This window comes from Bos mutus, chromosome 7, assembly GCF_027580195.1.
Source record: "Bos mutus isolate GX-2022 chromosome 7, NWIPB_WYAK_1.1, whole genome shotgun sequence".
Lineage (NCBI taxonomy): Eukaryota > Metazoa > Chordata > Mammalia > Artiodactyla > Bovidae > Bos > Bos mutus.
In genome coordinates this window covers 95,246,669-95,262,001 of record NC_091623.1, presented here as the reverse complement: position 1 = coordinate 95,262,001, position 15,333 = coordinate 95,246,669, and the positions used below count along the sequence as shown (strand labels likewise).

The 15,333-nt window shown below is 41.2% G+C and overlaps 1 protein-coding gene across 1 annotated transcript in view; it reads right to left on the bottom strand.

Annotated features, from left to right (window-relative positions):
• The window catches only part of KCTD16 (potassium channel tetramerization domain containing 16), a 307,986-nt gene that overhangs the window by 63,490 nt on the left and 229,163 nt on the right, over window positions 1–15,333 (bottom strand). The window lies entirely within an intron of this gene.

Here is a 15,333-nt window from a genome sequence, read left to right as displayed (position 1 = left end):
TACTTGCCCAAAGTTAAACAGTCAAGAGCTTGTCTGTGAACCAGGATTCTCTCCACTGTTCCTCAAAGCTTACTCTGGGTCTATTTCTGTAGGCAAGTTTTCTGTTGCAAGTGACAGAACATGCAACTCCCAAGTATCTTAAACAACAAGGAAATTCATTGGCTTATAAAATTGATATGTACAGAGGAAGGTCTAACTTTAGGAGTGGTTTACACAATGCTACAGGTCCAAGTCTCTCCCCATTTTTGGCTCTGCTTTGCTCCAGGTGACTTCAACCTCCAGATCCCCACTGATGGCAATACAGTGGCCAAGAGCTTGAGACACAATCAACAATCAGGTAAGACCAGCCTAATAGGAATATGTGTGTCTATCTCTCAGCAGTGTGTCTCAGTGTAACCAGCCCACGTGTCTATCCCTGAATCTGCAGCCACAAGAAGATAATGCTTTGATTTTTCCACTCTCATGGCTGGTAGAACAGTGACTTCAACCCAAAACCTACTGACAAAGAGTTGCAGAGGGAGTGATATGGCAGAAGAAAGTTTGGGTGTAAATGGGTCAGCAAAACCCATAAATATCAACGGCATTGTGATAAATAAAACTTTCCAAAGTTAAACTGGCTAAGTCTTGTATGTTGGAGGTAATGTACCAGCAAGATTCTGATATTTATTCATTTGTTTATGTAAAAATCATGCACTAAAGTGCTTATTTTAATATAATGCCTAGAAATTAAATGATTATAGGACATCATCTCTTCCCAAGTTCAGTCCATAATGAGACTTGAGTTGGATAATGTCCTACCTTCACACCATTACTGGCTCCAGCTTTCCCACTGCACAAATAACATGGAACAGTTTGCAGGGACACACAGGCCATGGACTCCCAGTACAGTCTGCAGGAAAGAAATGTCATCAGTCGTCATGACAACCCATTTGGGTTCTGAGGCTATGTAGCAATTTTCATACTATCAATCAGAAGATAGATTTATTTTACCATACTATACAGCACTGACCCCACAGAGAAGAAAATACAGATGAAATAACTAGAAGGACATTAAAGAAATGACAGTGTATAAAATTTCTACTAGTTTTCTACAGATTGACTTCTATAACTAGTAAATGGATGGATTGCTTTTAAACTCACCAAAAAGTCCAAGAGGCGTGAAATGTTTTTCACACACATTTACCCACTGGGGACACATATTAAATGTTAAGGATAGAATGGACCTACAAAGTCATCTAGGACAATCCCTTTAGCTCACAGATGACAATTGTGAGATACACAGAGTTTCCACAGACCTACTGACAGATCTCAAATCCAGCTCTGCATATTTATATATCAATACTTATTCTACCTGCCCAATGGTAAAGAATCCTCCTGTCAATGCAGGAGATGCAGAAGAAGCAGGTTCAATCCCTGAGTTGGGAAGATCCTCTGGAGGAGGAATCAGCAACCCACTCCAGTAATCCTCCGTGGGAAATCCCATGAACAGAGGAGCCTGGTGAGCTACAGTCCATGGGGTCGCAAGGAGTTGGACACAACCAAGCATGCACACACACTTATTCTACAACACGGAGTAGTGAAACCACTAAAGATTTGTTCATTCAAAAAAAACATTTACTAATTTTGTAAATTATAAACTGTATATTGATTCCAAAGCCTATGACATAACTGTAGCTCACAGCTCTCTATCTTGACCATGCACTAAAGATGGGATGACTTGCCAGTATTATTGTCATAAATACCACAATCAGTCAATCAGTCAGTTCAGTCACTCTGTCATGTCTGACTCTTTGTGATCCCATGGACAGCAGCATGTCAGGCTTCCCTGTCCATCACCAACTTCCACAGCTTGCTCAAACTCATGTCCATTGACTCAGTGATGCCATCCAACCATCTCATCCTCTATCATCCCCTTCTCCTGCTGCCTTCAATCTTTCCCAGCATCAGGGTCTTTTCAAATGAGTCAGTTTTTCTCATCAGGTGGCCAAAGTATTGGAGCTTCAGCTTCAGTATCAGTCCTTCCAGTGAATTTTCAGGACTAATTTCCTTTAGGATTGACTCATTGGATATCCTTGCAGTTCAAGGGACTCTCAAAAGCCTGCTCCAACACCACAGTTCAGAAACATTAATTTTGGGAGGCTCAGCTTTCTTTATGGTCCTACTCGCACATCCACACATGAATACTGGAAAAACCATAGCTTTGACTAGATGGACCTCTGTCAGCAAAGAAATGTCTTTGCTTTTTAATATGCTGCCTAGGTTTGTCATAGCTTATCTTCCAAGGAGCAGTTCAGTTCAGTCACTCAGTCATTTCCTACTTTTTGCAACCCCATGGACTGGAGTACCCAGGCTTCACTGTCCATCACCATCTCCTAGAGCTTACTCAAACTCATGTCCATTGAGTCATTGAGTCAGCCATTCAACCATTTCATCCTCTGTCAACCCCTTCTCCTCCTGCCTTCAATCTTTCCCAGCATCAGGGTCTTTTCAAATGCATTAGTTCTTCGCATCAGGCAGCCAAAGTATTAGAGTTTCAGCTGCAGCATCAATCCTTCCAATGAATATTCAGGACTGATTTCCTTTAGGATGGACTGGTTGGATCTCCTTATAGTTCAAGGGACTCTCAAGAGTCTTCTCCAACACCACAATTCAAAAGCATCAATTCTTTGGTGCTTAGCTTTCTTTATAGTCCAACTCTCACATCCATACATGACTACTGGAAAAACCAAAGCTTTGAATAGATGAACCTTTGTTGGCCAAATAATATCTCTGCTTTTTAATATGCTATCTAGGTTGGTCATGACTTTTCTTCCAAGGAGCAAGTGTTTTTTAATTTCATGGCTGCCCTCCATCAGAGAGCAAACACAATGAAAACCACAATCACAGAAAACTAACCAATCCAATTACATGGACCACAGCCTTGTCTAACTCAATGAAACCATGAGCCATGTCATGTAGGGCCACCTAGGACTGATGGGTCATGGTGGAGAGTTCTGACAAAACGTGGTTCACTGGAGAAGGGAATGGAAAACTACTTCAGTATTCTTGCCTTGAGAACCCCATGATCAGTATGAAAAGGCAAAAAGATAGGACACTTAAAGATGAACTCCCCAGGTTGATAGGTGCCCAATATGCTACTGGAGATCAGTGGAGAATTAACTCCAGAAAGAATGAAGAGATGGAGCCAAAGCAAAAACAGCATCTAGTTATGGATGTGACTGGTGATGGAAGTAAAGTCTGATGCTGTAAAGAGCAATATTGCATAGGAACCTGGAATGTAAGGTCCATGAGCCAAGGCAAATTGGAAGTGGTCAAATAGGAGATGGCAAGAGTAAACATCGACATTGTAGGAATCAGCAAACTAAAATGGACTGGAATGAGTGAATTTAACACAGATAACCATTATATCTACTACTGTGGGCATGAATCCCTTAGAAGAAATGGAGTAGTCATAATAGTCAACAAAAGAGTCTGAAATGCAGTACTTGGATGCGATCTCAAAAATGGCAGAATGATCTCTGTTCATTTTCAAGACAAACTATTCAATATCACAGTAATCCAAGTCTATGCCCTGACCAGTAATGCTGAAAAAGTTTAAGTTGAATGGTTCTATGAAGACCTACAAGACCTTCTAGAACTAACACCCAAAAATATATATCCTTTTCTCTTTTTTGATATAAATTTATTTATTTTAATTGGAGGCTAATTACTTTACAATATTGTATTGGTTTTGCCATACATCAACATGAATCTGCCACAGGTGTACACGTGTTCCCCATCCTGAACCCCCCTCCCACCTCCCTCCCCATCCCATCCCTCTGGGCCATCCCAGTGCACCACCCCCAAGCATCCTATATCATGCATTGAACCTGGACTGGCGATTTGTTTCACATATGATATTATACATGTTTCAATGCCATTCTCCCAAATCACCCTACCCTCGTCCTCTCCCACGGAGTCCAAAAGACTGTTCTACATATCTGTGTCTCTTTTGCTGTCTTGCATACAGGGTTTTTGTTACCATGTTTCTAAATTCCATATATATGCTTTAGTATACTGTATTGGTGTTTTTCTTTCTGGCTTACTTCAAATATCCTTTTCATTATAAGGGACTGGAATGCAAAAGTAGGAAGTCAAGAAATACCTGGAGTAATAGGCAAATTTGGCCTTGGAGTACAGAATGAAGCAGGACAAAGCTAGTAGAGTTTTGCCAAGAGAATGCACTGGTCATAGCAAACACCCTCTTCTAACAACACAAGAGAAGACTCTACACATGGACATCACCAGAGGGTCAATACCGAAATCAGATTGATTATATTCTTTGCTGCCAATGATGGAGCAGCTCTATACAGTCAGCAAAACAAGACGGAGCTGACTGTGGCTCAGATCATGAACTCCAAGGAGCAAGCATCTTTTAATTTCATGGCTCCGGTCATCATCCACAGTGATTTTGGAGCCCAAGATAATAAACTCTGCCACTGTATCCATTGTTTCCTCATCTATTTGCCTGAAGTGATGAGACTGGATGCTATGATCTTTGTTTTTTGAATGTTGAATTTTAAGTCAGCTTTTTCACTCTCCTCTTTCACCTTCATCAAGAGGCTCTTTAGTTCCTCTTCAGTTTCTGCCATAAGCACAATTCCTTATAACTGATTCAATTGTTTGAATTATTCTTATAGTCCCTTAATTCTCCCCTTCAAGGAGGTCTTGTAGACTTGTCAGGGGAAGCTGATAACACTCTTTACAGCAAATATGGATAAAACATTCCTGAAAAAATACATGTGAATATTTCCCCCAAAATCCATAAAAGACATACTAGGCTAGTTCATAAATGAATGAATGATGTGTAATCTTCAATGTATTAATATAAAAAGGGAGTCAGAGGTTGTATTAGTTTTCAAAGACCATTATAACATCAGAACAAAGTACCACAAACTGTGTGTCTTAATTAACAGAAACCTATTCCCTCACAGTTCAAGAGGTTAGAGCCCAAATTAAGATGTCACAGGATTGTTTCTTCTGAGGCCTCTCTCGGTGGCTTGTCAGTGGTTGGACTGCCCATCCATCTTTTCATAAGCTTTCTTCTTTACATGTCTGTATCCTAATCTCTTCTTCCTGTAAGGACACTAGTTAAACTGGACAAAAGCTCACTCCTATGACCTCATTTAACCTTAATCACTTCTTTAAAGTCTATCTCCAAAAACATTTGGGGCATTCCCTGGTGGTCCAGTGGTTGAGAATTCACCTTCCAATGCACAGCATGTGGGTTCGATTCCTGGTCGGGGAATTAAGATCCCACATGCTATGGGGCAACTAAGCCCATGTGCTGCAACTGGAGAAGATTGCATGGCCAAATAAACAAATAAAAATATGAATTTGATGGGGGATGGAATGGCCCCCAGGTACTCGTCCAGAGCAGAATTTTATTCACGTGTTCTTAGAACAATGGAGTATTACTCAGCCATTAAAAAGAATACATTTGAATCAGTTCTAATGAGGTGGATGAAACTAGAGCCTATTATACAGAGTGAAGTAAGCCAGAAAGAAAAACACCAATACAGTACACTAACACATATACATGGAATTTAGAAAGATGATAACAATAACCCTGTATGTGAGACAGCAAAACAGACACAGATGTATAGAACAGTTGTTTGGACTCTGTGGGAGAGGGAGAGGGTGGGATGATTTGGTAGAATGGCATTGAAACATGTATAATATCATATATGAAACGAATCGCCAGTCCAGGTTCAATGCAGGATACAGGATGCTTAGGGCTGGTGCACTGGGATGACCCAGAGGGATGGTATGGGGAGGAAGGTGGGAGTTCAGGATGGGGAACACGTGTACACCTGTGGTGGATTCATGTTGATGTATGGCAAAACCAATACAATATTGTAAAGTAATTAGCCTCCAATTAAAATAAATTTATATAAAAAAAAGAACAAAGTTTCAAATTATCAGACTTTGACAAATAAGCACAAGATAACATATTTGATGTTCGTAGGCATGACCAAGGTTTTGGAAGGAAAAAAACAATCTCAGAAATGTGTTTTATTTTTCCCGCAACAGTATATTGCCTAGTACACAACCCCAAGTACCATGACAACATGGGCTGAGAACCTGGAGAACTTGACACATCAGATCAACCAGGATTAAAACTAAGTGTCACAAAGCTAATGGATAAACACATCATTTGCCAATAAGTGGGAACTGGCAAAGTTTAAAAATCCACTGTATTATCTAGTATTATTTTCTACATCCCATAAGGGAAAAAAAATGCAACTTCTCTGCAAATAGTCCTCCGAAATTATCCCATTAAATATGAGATTGTGTACAGTATTATCATGAAAGGCAAATGAAATTGTAAGGCGGTACCAATCTTCTATCTTCTATACAATTAGATTTATTATGCTAGTGTTGTGGAGAATACATAATTTAACAGCCACCCAAACCAAGCAATTTGTCCCCTTCTAGATCTTGTATCTCAGAAGACGTTTATGAAGACCCTTCCTTTAGAAATCAGAGAACAAACAACATACGATGACTTTGGCTTTGCCAGAGCCTTGTGCACAGCCAGGCTCAGCTACATTTCTGTCATCACCTTGCAGCTTCTGTTCCACCCAGTCTAGCTGCAAATCTCAATGGACGCATGTCATGCTCTCCCTCCCTTCATGCATGTTGCTGCCTCTTCACAGAAACCTGTTCCCCTCATCTCACCTCACTTCAAATATTACCCTTCTGGTCATATTTGAACAGTTACAGCATCAGCATCAGGGGTGTCTCCCTGATGCCTCCCAATTCTGTTAGGTGTTCTGCCAATGGGCCACCATAGAACATTCTCCCATCATGGTACTTATCACTGTACTGATACTGCTTCTAGTAATTGTCTTCTTGTGAGTGTAACAGCCTTAGAGCAGAGGTCTGGCTCACTGCTATATTCCCAAAGCCATGTGTGCCTGTTTCTCAAAGAATGCTAATTGAATGAATGACACATAACACCATTGTCCCAAAAACTAGGTCAGAGGCTTAGTTAGTAGGAACTGATCACAGATGTAAATGTGAAATGCTCTTGTGGAAATAGTCTTTTATGCCCCTAAGGTGAAACAGGATTCAATGAAGCACAGTCAATGTAAAAGCTTAAAAATCATGTGTGAAACTAACCTTGGAAATCTGGTTCAAATGTTTTTATTACACAAAAGGTGAAGTTGAGACCAACAGAGTTCTAGGAAATAAAACAGCTTAATAATGGGAAAGGTGGAACAGGACATAGATCTTTTGACTTCCAACTCATTCAACTACTCAGAGTACTGATTAAGCATATATATGTGCCATTCACTGAAGATATAGAGGTGAATGAGAGAAGGACCTTACGCTCATAAAGCATATATTTTGGTGAAGGAAGACAGACAAAAGAGTTAAAAAAGAACTTACAGAAAAAGGACATAATAGCTTGATGATATATTAAATGGTTAGGAAAGGTCTCTCTGAAGTGGTGGCATTTGACTTGAAGTTCAATAAAGGACTTCCCTGGTGGCCCATTGGTTAAGAATCCACCTTGCAGTGCAAGGTGATTGGTTTCAATCCCTGGACCAGGATGATCCCACAGGCTGTGAGGCAACGAAGCCCATGTGCTGCAACTACTGAAGCCTGAGTGCTCTACAGAGTCCATGTTCTGCAACGAGAAAAGCCACCATAAGAAGCCTGCACACCGCAAGTAGAGAGTAGCCCCACTCACCACAACTAGACAAAGCCTGTGCAGAGCAACGATGACCTGGCACAGCCAAAATAAATAAATAAATATACATTTTTTAAGTGTCGGCCATCTGAAGATCTGGAGCTGCAGTAAAATGGGATGAAGGCTGGAACACTGGAAGTGAAAAAGGAGGTTGGAATGGTGGGGGCAGAAGGAGCTTGAGGATAAGCAAGGAAGATAAAGTGGGAGCCACAGGCAGGGGATTCATCATGCAGGCCTGGGACACCAGGGAAAGCACAGTGGATAAATTATGAGTGCATGGAAAGTGCTGAGAGGGAGTGATGTAGTTGATATGGTTCCACCCCAAGGTCTTTTTCATCAAAGTACAGCATCTCTGCTTTTGTTGTTCAGTTGCTCAGTTGTGTCCAACTCTTTGCGACCCAATGGACTGCAGCATGCCAGGCTTCCTTGTCTTTCACTATCTCCTGAAATTTGCTCAAACTCAAGTCCATTGAGTCAGTGATGAAATCTAACCATGCCATCCTCTGTCATCCCCTTCTCCTCCTGCCCTCAATCTTTCCCAGAATCAGGGTCTTTTCCAATGAGTTGGCCCTTCACGTCAGATGGCCAAAGTACTTGAGCTTCATTCAGCTTGAGCATCAGTCTTTCCAATGAACATTCAGGGTTGATTTCCTTTACCCAGGCATCACTGTTGAACTGATAAGTGAACCAGGGTGAAATATTTGAGAAGTAATGTACAAAAAGAGCCAAGGATTCATCTCTAATGTATTTTTTACAAACACAAGGAAGATTGTATAGTTGTACGTAAATATACTCATGTATATTCACTCTGGGAGCGATCTGACCAGAGAAAGGGTGCTGACACCATGCAGTGGGATAGGCCTTGCAAATTCCACCTGGTTATAGTATCCAAGATGGTGTTCCCGTGAGGATTCTCTCAGCAAGCCGTGTGCAGAGCAATGATTGTTTACAAAGATTATTCAAATTCTAGCCCTTCCTCTCCTGGCTTTGTGCTTCATTCCAGCTAGTCAATGTGCAGAAGAGCAATGGGGAAAAAATGTAGCTGAGATCTGAATATATTCCCTTAAATACACCTGATTACCCAAGGCCCCAAACTTCTGCTTTACATTAAACATGAATTTAATGAGTTTGTGATGAATTTCTAAAGAAGCTCTAAATGAAATGTTTTCTACCTTACCTATTTTAAGGTTTTCACCTCAAACTTTGGTGGTGGAATAGAAAAAAAAAAAAAGAATAACAACAAGCTTTTTCACTTGGAGAATCTTGATAGTCCTATGTATAGCATTTTTCCAGCTGCCTCTCTTCCTCTCACCCACTCCCATCAAAGGCATAAACTTTACAATGAAATGCCTACTGGAGAGCTCTTCATTGACTTTGCCAAAAGCCTTCCTTCTGTTTACTCACCTAACTTCAGGGCCAAGGGAACCAAGTTCTGCCTTTAAAGATTAGCTAAAAATCCTATTTTTGTGCCCTCTATGAGATAGTTAAATAATGTTTGATGATAAAGAGTGATTGGTCACTTGGAAGTAGATCTGAAAAAAGATCATATCAGCCTGCAAATTCTAGGAAGTATCAAACTGCAGAATGACCAACAAGTTGGCCTGTCATATAATTGCAGAGAGAGGTAGGTGGCAGATAAAGAAAAGATCCCAGGAGATGCTTGCATTGATTGTCACATTACTGGCTTAACTGAAATCTCCCCTGTCTAAATCCTCTGTCTTTTTCTATTTCTAATAGCTTTCACTCTCCATCCCCATCAGACTGTACTTGCCCTCTATTGGTTGCTGCCAAATGAATGTTGTTGGCTAGGCTTTGTGAAACAGGTGCCTGCTTGATTATTTGCACCAATGTGATGTATGTGTTATTATGAAATGAGATGAACCATAACTAGTGCATCTGGACCACAGGATAATAAGGAGGAGAAAAAAATCTTGCCTCTTGACAACTAGGGGAGAAAACTGTCACTTATAAATGAAGATTTTTTTTTAGAATGGATCATTGGTAAGGCATTCAAGAGTCCATACCATGGAGTTGATTTTTAAATCCTTTCTTCAGTTAAAATCATTAATAACTATCTGACCTTTAACAACTTGTTTTCCCTTTTTGGCATACTGTAACAAACAAATGTCCTCCCGTGACAATAAATTTGAGACGAAGTAAGGAACTAACATGCTGTGCTTCATGATGGGGAAACATCAATCACTGCCTTTCAGCCACTGCTTAAGGTAGAATAACCTTTGTCCAAACTAAAACACTGTGCTTGGTGTGGGTTTTCTATTATTAGCCTAAAATAGCTTTGGGAATTCTCAAGATAGTTCCTCGGAATTCCCACTGTAGTCAGGCACAAGGGCTACGACATTCATATCATTTGCTAGTGCAAATCGCCTTGTTTGTAGGACACTTACAACACTGTTATGAGCAAGCAGCTCCAATATGTCACCAGAATGAAATGGGGTGTCAACCATTTTCCTACTTTTCTGCAAATCTGTCCTATAAATGGAATCGAGATCAGCTTTATTTTTCATCCACTCCCTTAGAAACTCAAAATGAACTGGGGTTGCCAATGGTGCTTAGTGCCTCCAATGCCTTCCAGGTAGCTAGTGAGGAGACAGAAAGCTCACAGATAGCCCTATTGTCTTGGGTCTTTCCAGTCATTTTGCAGGAGATCCCCACTGGTCCTCCTGCCATCCCAATCAATAGTGCAAAAAAAAAACACCACAGAGCTGTTTGCCAACAAAAGCCCAGTGAAACCACCATCATCAGGGAAGCGGCTCCCTGCAGATGAGATGCTTGCTAGAAGGCTTAGCCCTGGAGCTGCAAGCTCAGAGCTAGCTGGTGAGCTGTGAAAGGCAGAGAGTCTAAGTCTCCACCTTAGCACAATGAGGATTTGTGTGTGTTACACAGAAAGAAAACTAAGACAGGAGTCCAAAGAAGAACCTTCAAGCACAATGAAGGTTTCTTTGAGGAAACAGTTACTGGCAGGTCTCCATCTCTGCTTAAGACAGACGAGAGGAATGAGATTCACGCTGTGACGTGGGGATTAAGGCATCCTGGAAAGTAATTTTCTAAACATCACAGGGTCCCAGCAAAGTCTTTTCAGCTCATGACATTCTCATTGGCCTGAATTCACCCCAATTTCCAGCAAAATGGCGTCTGTAAGAAAGCATATTTAAACTTTCTGTTGCTTTTACCATAATTTCCATACTGCATGCTATAGAAAAAAGTACTAAAATCAGGTGGGCTTTATTTAATGTGGAATATGAATTTCCAGAGGTGATTATAGTAAAACTTATTTTAAAGCTTGACCTTTGAAGTTAGAAAGTCCTAGGTTCATATCCTTATTTGGGTATTTTATAGCTATGATCATGGACAAGACTTAACCTCAGTTTCCCTGGAAGGAGGAGAATCATAGTGTAAAGTACTTAAGAGAGCATCAGTGTAAAGTATTTAATCAATATCAACTAAGTATTACATTACTATCCATTTCTGAACTCTACTCATGATATGGGAAATATCTGGTTTAATGTGTTCCTATCATAGAATGGGAGCTAAATGCCTGGATTTCCTGATATGCTCTGCATTCTGTCTGCAGTGCATCCAGCTGTGTGGTGGATGCCAGGTCTGGAATGATACCCATCCCTCTCTCTCCGTTGGCTATTTCCCCACCAACATAATAACAACCAAGTAAACCTGTCACCTCTCGACCACAGCAAGATTCATAATAGAACATTCCCAATATGTCATGATCCCAAGTTCCCTGTTCTGGCTTCTCAATAAAGAATAAGGTCCAGTGGTCTTGCCTACTCAATTTTCCTCCATAATTACACATTTCTCCTTTTCTCTTTCCAAAGCATGTCCACATCTGCCAACTCAGATGGATCACAATCTTAATGTTCTTGTGACACACACAAAAAACAAGAGACCATGCACAAATGATGGTTAAGGGATAGTCCCGTGATCAGAATGTCAACCAACCAAGTGATACACATCTTCTCCAGATTGATGGGGAGAAATATTCATTGATTATGAAGGACAGTCAGATAGTTGACCATCCAGGCTGCCTTTTCTGTGGGAAAAGGCAGAACACAGTTCTGAACATGATTACAATAATATCAATATTCATTGATATTTATTGAATGCTTATAATTACTGATGGGCATGGGGGCATCTACCCATTTTGTTCTACATTTCCATATCAGTCCATAAGGAATAGCATTTTCCCCTTCTTCCAGTGGGTGGCGCATTGTTACATTGAAATTTTCTAAATTCTTTTTTCCATCCTCTATCTTTCCCCAGAAAGCAGTGTTACTAAAGGGATCCAGTAGAGTCAGAGACATTTTTCGGGTTCTGTCCGTTAATGGTTAGTGAGAGTGCTGTGTGTTAAAGATTGGGTTACATTCTCTGTCCTTCCAGGGTGCATCCCATGCAGGGAGGCCCCGGGGGCACACAAGGGCTGCCTCCCAGGCCTAGTTTCCTGCTTCTCACACTCCAAGCTCACTGCATATGCACACGGTGGAGTCAGCGGGCCATGAGTTTTCTCTACCAGCTCAGGATTAGTATGGGATTTTTTTTTAATTTTTAAATTTTAAAAAGTATTTTATTCATTGGCGGTTCTCTGTCTTCGTTGCTGCATGTGGGCTTTCTCTGGTTGTGGTGAGTAGGGACTGCTACCTGTTGTGTCATGTGGAATCTTTCACTGCGGCACACACACTCTCTAGTTGTGGCCAGGCTCGGTAGTTGTGGCGCACAGGCTTAGTTGTCCCATGGCATGTGGGAGCTTCCCAGACCAAGGATCAGATCTGTGTCCCCTGCATTGGCAGGCAGATTCTTAACCACTGAGCCACCAGGGAAGTCCAGCGTAGGATTTTAGGAGCCTCATTTACCCACAGTGTCAGAACTACAACTTATACCTTGGAACTACTTACCAGAGCATCTGGCATTGATTGGGGAAGGAGGTTTGAGCAATACGTGTGGGAAGTGGGCTGAATAATGCACTTTTCAGGTGGCACAAGTGATAAAGAATCTGCCTGCCAATGCAGGAGCTGGAAGAGATGTGGGTTCAATCCTTGGATCAGGAAGATCCCCTGGAAAAGGAGTATTCTTGCCTGGAGAATTCCACGGACAGAGAAGTCTGGCAGGCTACAGTCCATGGGGTCACAAAGAGTCAGACACGACTGAGCATGCACACACCATCCCACACCAAAGATGCCTATGCCTTAATTCCCAGAATCTAAGGATGTGTTATCTTACACAGTATCTGTCCTAGAGCTACTATAACAAGTTACCACCAACTGGCAATTTACTGTCTCACAGTCTGGAGGCCAGAAGTATAAAACCAAGGTATCAGCACGGTGTTCATTCTTGGAGGCTCAGAGGGAGAATTTGTTCTATGCCTCCGTCTTAGCTTCCAGCGATTGCTGACAATACAGTCCTTGGCTTTCCTTGGCTTGTAGACACATCAATCTCTGCCTCTGTTGCCATGCAGTGTTCTCCCTGTATGTCATCCCAGTCTCTGTGTTTTCACATGGTATTCTGTTCTGTGTGTCTCTGTCCAAATTCCCCTTGTCACATAAAGACAACGGTTATTGGATTAGGGTCCACCCTCATCCAGCATGACCTCATTTTAACTTGCAAAGTCGCTATTTCCAAATAAGGTCAAATTTGGTTGCACCAAGGATTAGAACATCAACCTATCTTTTTAAGAGGCACAGTTTGACCTACAGTAGACGGTAAAGAAAGACTTTGCAGATCTGATTAAGGATACTGAAATGGGCAGATTATTCTAGAGTGTCCAGGTGTGTCCGATGTAATCTCAGGAGTTTATAAAAAAGGAAGACAGGAGGGTTGAGGTCAGAGAGGAGAAGGCTATTTGACCACAAAGGCAGATATTAGAGTGATATAGCCATAACCCAAGGAATTCTGGCAGCCCCAAAGCCAGAAGAGGCAAGGAAAGTATTCTCCCCTGGAGTCTCCAGAAAGAATTAGCTCTAGAATACCTTGATTTTAACCCATTAAGACTATTTTCAGACTCTGACCTCCAGAACTGAAATAGAATAAATTTGTTCTGTTTTAAGCCATTACATTGGTGGTAATTTATTGCAGTAAAAATAGGTAATAAATATATTAGGTGATTTTAAAAATTAGAAATTTATATTTTGTTTTCCACTAATACTTCGGGCCATAGTTGCCTGCACAAAGCAAAAATAAGTCTTTGATAGAATCTGAACACCAAAATTATGCCATCAACCTGTAACAACTTGGTTACCCCACTCAGCTAAAACTTCTGCAGGGATTAGCCTATGAATTCTTCAAAACAACCTTTTGCAGTAGGTACTATTATAATTCCCAATAAAAGGTCAAGAAAATTGTAAGAACATTTGGTTCAGTTCAGTTGCTCAGTCATGTCTGACTCTTTGCGACTCCATGAACCACAGCACGCCAGGCCTCCCTGTCCATCACCAACTCCCAAAGTTTACCCAAACTCATATCCATTGAGTCAGTGATGCCATCCAACCATCTCATTCTCTGTCATCCCCTTCTCCTCCTGCCTTCAATCTTTCCCAACATCAGGGTCTTTTCAAATGAGTCAGCTCTTCACATCAGGCCAAAGTATTGGAGTTTCAGCTTTAGCATCAGTCCTTCCAATGAATACCCAGGACTGAACTTTAGAATGGATGGGTTGGATCTCCTTGCAGTCTAAGGGACTCTCAAGAGTCTTCTCCAACACCACAGTTCAAAATCATCAATTCTTTGGTGCTCAGCTTTCCTTATAGTCCAACTCTTACATCCATACATGACTACTGGAAAAACCATAGCCTTGACTAGACAGACGTTTGTGGACAAAGTAATGTCTCTGCTTTTTAATATGCTATCTAGCTTGGTCATAACTTTCCTTTCTAGGAGTAAGCATCTTTTAATTTCATGGCTGCAATCACCATTTGCAGTGATTTTGGAGCCCGAAATAAAGTCTGCCACTGTTTCCCCATCTATTTGCCATGAAGTGATGTGACCAGGTGCCATGATCTTAGTTTTCTGAATGTTGAGATTTAAGCCAACTTTTTCACTCTCCTCTTCCACTTTCATCAAGAGGCTCTTTAGTTCTTCTTCACTTTCTGCCATAAGGCTGATATCATCTGCATATCTGAGGTTATTGATATTTCTTCTGGTAATCTTAATTCTAGCTTGTGCTTCATCCAGCTCAGCATTTCTCATGATGTACTCTGCATATAAGTTAAATAAGCAGGGTGACAATATACAGCCTTGATGTACTCCTTTTCCTATTTGGAACCAGTCTGTTGTTCCGTGTCCAGTTCTAACTGTTGCTTCCTGACCTGCATACAGGTTTCTCAAGAGGCAGGTCAGGTGGTCTGGTACGCCCATCTCTTTCAGAATTCTCCACAGTTTTTTGTGATCCACACAGTCAAAGGCTTTGGCATAGTCAATAAAGCAGAAATAGATGTTTTTCTGGAACTCTCTTGCGTTTTCGATGACCCAGCAAATGTTGGCAATTTGATCTCTGGTTCCTCTGCCTTTTGTAAAACCAGCTTGAACATCTGGAAGTTCACGGTTCACATATTGCTGAAGCCTGGCTTGGA